This window comes from Melopsittacus undulatus, chromosome 1 (assembly GCF_012275295.1).
Source record: "Melopsittacus undulatus isolate bMelUnd1 chromosome 1, bMelUnd1.mat.Z, whole genome shotgun sequence".
In the NCBI taxonomy this organism is placed as follows: domain Eukaryota; kingdom Metazoa; phylum Chordata; class Aves; order Psittaciformes; family Psittaculidae; genus Melopsittacus; species Melopsittacus undulatus.
Window position 1 is genome coordinate 7,277,244 of NC_047527.1, and position 6,000 is coordinate 7,283,243.

Here is a 6,000-nt window from a genome sequence, read left to right on the forward strand (position 1 = left end):
TGCACTGGTGGGATGTGATTTTGGTTAAAAAGGGAAGGAAGAAAGAAAGAAAGGAGGGGCAGGGTAGCATGATTCATTTGTACCCTTCTTCTTGAGCTACGCCAATGCCATGAGGTCCCTGCCTGTCACAGCCTCCCTGTGCAAAGAGACAGAGGAACTGTCATGAATTCAGTTTTACCCTGTAAAAAGTGTCTCTGCTCCACTCGGAGGAAACATGCACCATGTTACTCAGCTGATGACCAAAAGGGAAAGAGAGGTGCTGGAGGTGACCTGTGCTGCAGCTGACCCTGAGAAGGGGAAGTGGGGAAGGAGGTGTACTTGATAAAGAGCAGAGTTTCTCTCCCCATTCTGTGCAGCAGCATGACATAAGCTCCTGTGATTGAATGGAGGCCTGCACATAGATATTACTAAATAAATCCAAATCTCTTGCACAAACATGAAAGCTGAGAGTGTTTAATTCAGGCTTGAGTGCTACTTTCTTCTCCGCACCCAGACTAGACCACTGTGATAAAAAAGAAGCATTGACTCTATTAGGTTTTAGCTATTTACCATATTAATCATAATCCAGCTCACCTTTCAAGAAGTAAATAACATCTTTAAGATTATCAGACTCAGTTTCAAGCAACATTTTTCTTATTAAGCAAGCACAGAGGACTGGGAAAAATCAATAGGCGAGTTAGACTAGCCTCCACGTAGAGGGGGTTTGTTATCACCCATAAGTCACTGTGAAAGATGACAAAGCTGCCACATCATGGAGAAAAGTAATTTTACAGGGCTCAGGTGGTTTCAAGTTTCCATCTTCTTCCCTCCTCTAATTCCGTGTATCATGTGTTTCCACCACCAGCTAAATGAATCTCCTAGCTTGCTGCACAGACGGTCACCACAGTGACAGAGCTCAGTGTGCTCATTTCCATTCTATAGACCATGTTTCTTTATCTTTGCTCTTTAGCAATAAAGGACTCTAATTCTTCATGTACAGTGCTAGCTGGTGTGACTGGGTGAGTACCCACAGCTGCAGGAGGTGGCTGACTACATCCATCAGTGGGAAGGATGGGGTTCTCCTTCCAGCTAGCAGGAAGAAACTTAAAGACAGACCACCACCACGTTCATCACCTGGGGGATACAGTCCACCTGCCTCATTGTCTACTCACCCCCAGTAACTGCCAACAGCAATGTAAACTCAGTGACACTGGTATAGTTTAGACTCAAGTTATTATGTATAAAATAACATTTTAGTTTCCAGACAGTCTGATTTTTCTGTGCAGTTTTGTAAATATGAACTTTACTTAAAAAATTACCAATAAGTTCTTTTTAGGGAAAAGGATGTTTCTGGGGTTTATCTGCTATTAAGAGAGGAGGTTGGTTTTTAGTACAGTGGAAGTTCACGTTAAATCCTTTCTCGGTAAGAGCTATTATTCAGTTGTTTTATAATAAGGCTTGCAGCTGCAGTGGGAAGATCAGTCAGAACAAGAGGAGGTAAGCAGCCATTCCAGATACATGTTTCTAATGCAAAGAAAAGGTCATATAAGGAAAAACAGAAACCGAGAAGGATTAATCAAATCGCTTATGGTTTTAGAGCATGGTTGTATCAGAGGGAGAATCCTTATTATCTGCCTTCCATTTAGTAAATTGCTTGTAGTAGGAGTTACTATATGCAGGTGACAACAAACATGTATGTGTTGGATGTTAAGGACAATGAGATAAACAGTAATGGCACTAAAAAGAAAATACACTGTGGTACTAATCTCAGACACACAAGATCCTGCTTTTCCTTCTCTGCCACTCCAGCTACTAAGTGGGCAGAATAAACCTCTGTTCTACTAGTGACTTTCAAACGTTCACTTCTACTACCTAGATTAAAGGGCTATTATTTTCTGTGTCTTACTACCTTTGTTAAATGTGACTCAAAATATGATCAATAGGGACTCTAATATGCACATATTTACATTATTAGAACTAAGTCATGCACAGAACTCAGAGCTGAGGGTTTACTTTGCAAGACGTGTTCTCCAGGCAGTTTCATACCCTTCACCTCTCCTCTACATATATTTTGGTAACTAGTATTGAGTGACTCTCTAAAGTGAATACTGTAACCTGTACCATGAAATTAATCAATATTACTTGCTATCCTTGATATTACATTCTGGGGACACTTCCCTGTACAGCTCTGGAGCACAGGGGTTTTTTTATCTATGTTTTCCTATTAGTAGCTGCTTGAAATGAAAAACAAAACTTATGTTCCATTTTAATGATATAAAAATTGGTCCTTATTTGATGGAATAGAACTTTTAACCCAGAATTGCACATTTCATGAAGATGGAATTTGAACTAAAATTCTATGTATTGAGCACATTTCCCACCAGTGCACTGAAACTATGTATACTTTGCAATCCGATTAAGATTATTTAAAGCCAACATCTGCATTTGGTTATAAAAGCCATAACATCTGTATGAAAGTATGGTTAAAGCACACCACAGGCAGGCTTTCACTACAAGCAATCACTACTCACAAGTGAATACATGGTCACCTGGAAAAGCAAGATGTGCTTCTCTAGGTATTCTGAGAGAAGGATAGGTCTCTGCCTGAAAACATCTGCCATCTGATTAGACAAAATCCCATAAGATACAGGCAACATGATTCCCGTAAGGTACAGACCACTTGATTGTATCTATCAATCCTGATAAAGCCATATGTGATTGTTTCTCAAAGACAATTTGTGTTTCCACCTTAGGCTGATCTCCTGGCTTAGAGTTTCTTGTGAAACATCACTAGGGAGCTCAGTACTGTGTTGAGAGATAGTATCTTCAGTTGGTATTAAGTTGGATAGCTCTTCATTTTGGTAACTGAAGTTACCAAACTTCAACCATATAGCTTCAACCATGGGAAGTAACAAGTCTCCCCGTCCCTTTCTTACTCATTATATACCACCTAATTGCTGCAACAACCTATTAATCTAGGCAGTGGGGCACTTGCACTACACAGTCCTGGTTCATCTCTGGAGCAGGTCCAAGATATACATGCAATACCTACCTGTATTTCCATAATCAATGACTGGAAGGTAATATATATTTACCAACAGCACCAATTCAGCTGCCACAGAAAATGGCAGCTCTAATGATTCCCAAGCTGCTTTATATATGTTAAAAGAACACCCAAGTTTAAGAACTAAGAGTAATTGTGGTTCCTTTTAGGTAAAGAAGGAAAGGGAGACACTGCTGTTGGGTTACAATATGGTTTGATAGTTATGCTACATGTGCCTGGGATTCTTTGGCACAGATTGGCCTATACCTGTACTGTTAAAACTCCCCCAGCCTGCAAAACACAGTGGGCACACCCAAACTGCTATCAGAGAATGGTCCCTGATCTCTGCTGAGTCCTGAACTGTGTCCAGGATGCATCTAGGAAAGTGCCAGCTGGCTGGGGCCAGAAAACTGTAACAGGAACCATTTAACAGGACAGGCGATCAAGTCCCTGGGAATGTTCCCTGATGTCATTCAATTAGCTGGGATAGATGTGGTCCAAAAGTCTAAACTAAATTATCAGAGACAGTAATTCAGTGGTGGTGTTTCACAGCCATACGCTGGCATCTTTCGGGTCTGGAGAGAACATAAAGCCATCTTAGGAAAAGCTTTGCCAAAAGAAAACTCTTGACAGACAACTGCAATAATAGCAAAGAAACTTCAGGCATCATTCTTGACACTGCAAGTGAAGTGAAGATGAGCAAAGGAAGAAAAGACAACTCCATAGGAATGGGGCATGATAAAACCTTACAGGTGACTTCAACAGAAGGGAAATATGGTGAAGAGCTGAAGAAGCAAAATACCCAATTACTTAAAGATATGCTGCTTCATTTCAAAAATGCCCTTTTAATGCTGTGTTTGCAGTACTGGATTACAGTTAACCACAGCATGTTCTATAGGGAGAGCTCAAATAGGCTTTCATTTAAACCACATTTCAAGATCTGGTATCCCAAGACTGTGTCCTGGCCACAGTTAATGTGAGGAACATTTATAAGAAACAGAAACACTTTCAGAAGTGTTACCAGGAAAGACAAGTGTGACACATACATGCTGGGACCTTGTACAATTCAAACTTTTGCATTATAGTGCAATTGTAAATAATAAATCCCTCCTCAGGATAAACAGATATGAATGCTTTAGAAAGCAGTACCAACTAGTCCTCCCCCTGACATGGATATACCAATGGGGCAAACAAGATGAAGTTATCTACTTGCCACTCTTATCTGGGGTAGCACATGCACTGGACCATGGGAGAAGATTATACTGTGACATTCATTTTACTAGTGACCTTAGATCTAGATATGCCAGACTTCTAGGGCCAGAAAGCGTCTGGATCATGGGAAGCCACTGCATCAGCAAGGAGGTGACCAAGTACTGCAAAGGTCATTTCCTGCACTATGGCTCTGCACATTATAAAATCCAAGATATCCTCTCCATAAAGGCTGATTTCCAGAAGTGGACAAGGAGGGTAAATTCCTTTCATGTTTACTGTGACATTCGCTGGGATATGACAAATGTCTCATCCTACTCTAGTTAAATGGAAAGTATCTACTAAACACCTCCGAACACAGCCTGATGATGCAGAGGACTTGTTATAAACACTGTCTTGCTGAAAATGTATGTGTAAGACACCATGGACACACAAAAATAACTTGGTTGCATCTCAACAAGTTCTCCTTTATCTGGACAAATACAACATTTGCTTGAAATGACTGCATCTCAGATGTGCCTCAGTGCCCGGTATTATCTTGCTATAAGGACAAGTTGTGACAACATGATATATATACACCCCATTAGCTTTTACCAACTTCCATTCACTAAATTGCAGGAGATGGATAAAGGTCAATTGGTGGCTGAGAAAATTGAGTTTAATCACAAGCCACCTAAGTGAGGAAAGACATTACCATCTGGCATTATATAGTACATTAAACTGAGTCTTCTCTGGCCTGTAAAGGTCATTATACATTGTATGGCAAAGGCTGTGCTGTGGAATTGCTAATTCATTTCTAATACTGGCTGCTGGTTTTCCTGTAGAGGGTGTCAAGTGCCTCTTGGGAGCATTTACTGACACTCATTCCCAGTTCAATCATAATTGCAATCCCATATCGGTGAAATTAGGTGGATTTCTGAAGTCCAGTCTAGCAAAGCTGGAAAAGGACTAAGGATCCAGGTAATAATCATTAACTGCCACTGAATGACCAGACCACCTCCATCCAAGCTGGGTAATATGTTTGCATCTCTTATCTATAAAACAAGATAATATCATCCTCTTCCTTACGTGATTCACAGAGGGAAGGACAAGTTACTGTAATTCACAGAGAAGGCCTGAGCACTTGGTGCTGCAGCCACAGGGTTTTAAGTGGTTGGTTCATATTGTACTTTCACTGACTTAAATGTGAGTTAAATAGCTCAATATTCAAAATACATTAACAGACTAGAACAAGTTCAGTGGAGGCCACAGAGATGATCAGGCCTGGAACACTCCTGAGGAAAGGCTGAGAGATGAGCATTGCTCAGTATGAGAAGAGGTAGTTTTTAAGGGACCTTACAGCAGCCCATGGAATCCATGGGAAGGTCATCAAGAAGATGGAACTAATCTTTCCACAGTGGTTCAAGTTAAGAGAAGAGACAAGCTTGAGAGTGTCAGACTGGATATAAGGAGAAGTTTATTTTTCCCCCATGAGGACATCCAGGCAGTGAAGCAGGTTGTCCAAGTACTTTGTGCATTCTTCAAACTTGGAGGTTCTCAAGACATGAATGGATAAAGCTCTGAGCAGTATTACAGGATTCCATAACTGATCTAGTTTGAAGAGGCTGACACAGAGATCTCCTGAGATCCCATCTGACCCAAATACCTGTTGATCCTGTGAAATGGATACACTGGTGCTGGATACTCCCCTTGTGTGAGCCATGTGGTAGAATGGACAAGTGGGAAGGGCTGTTGTTCTCCACATCCAACACAGAAATCATTATAAGTCA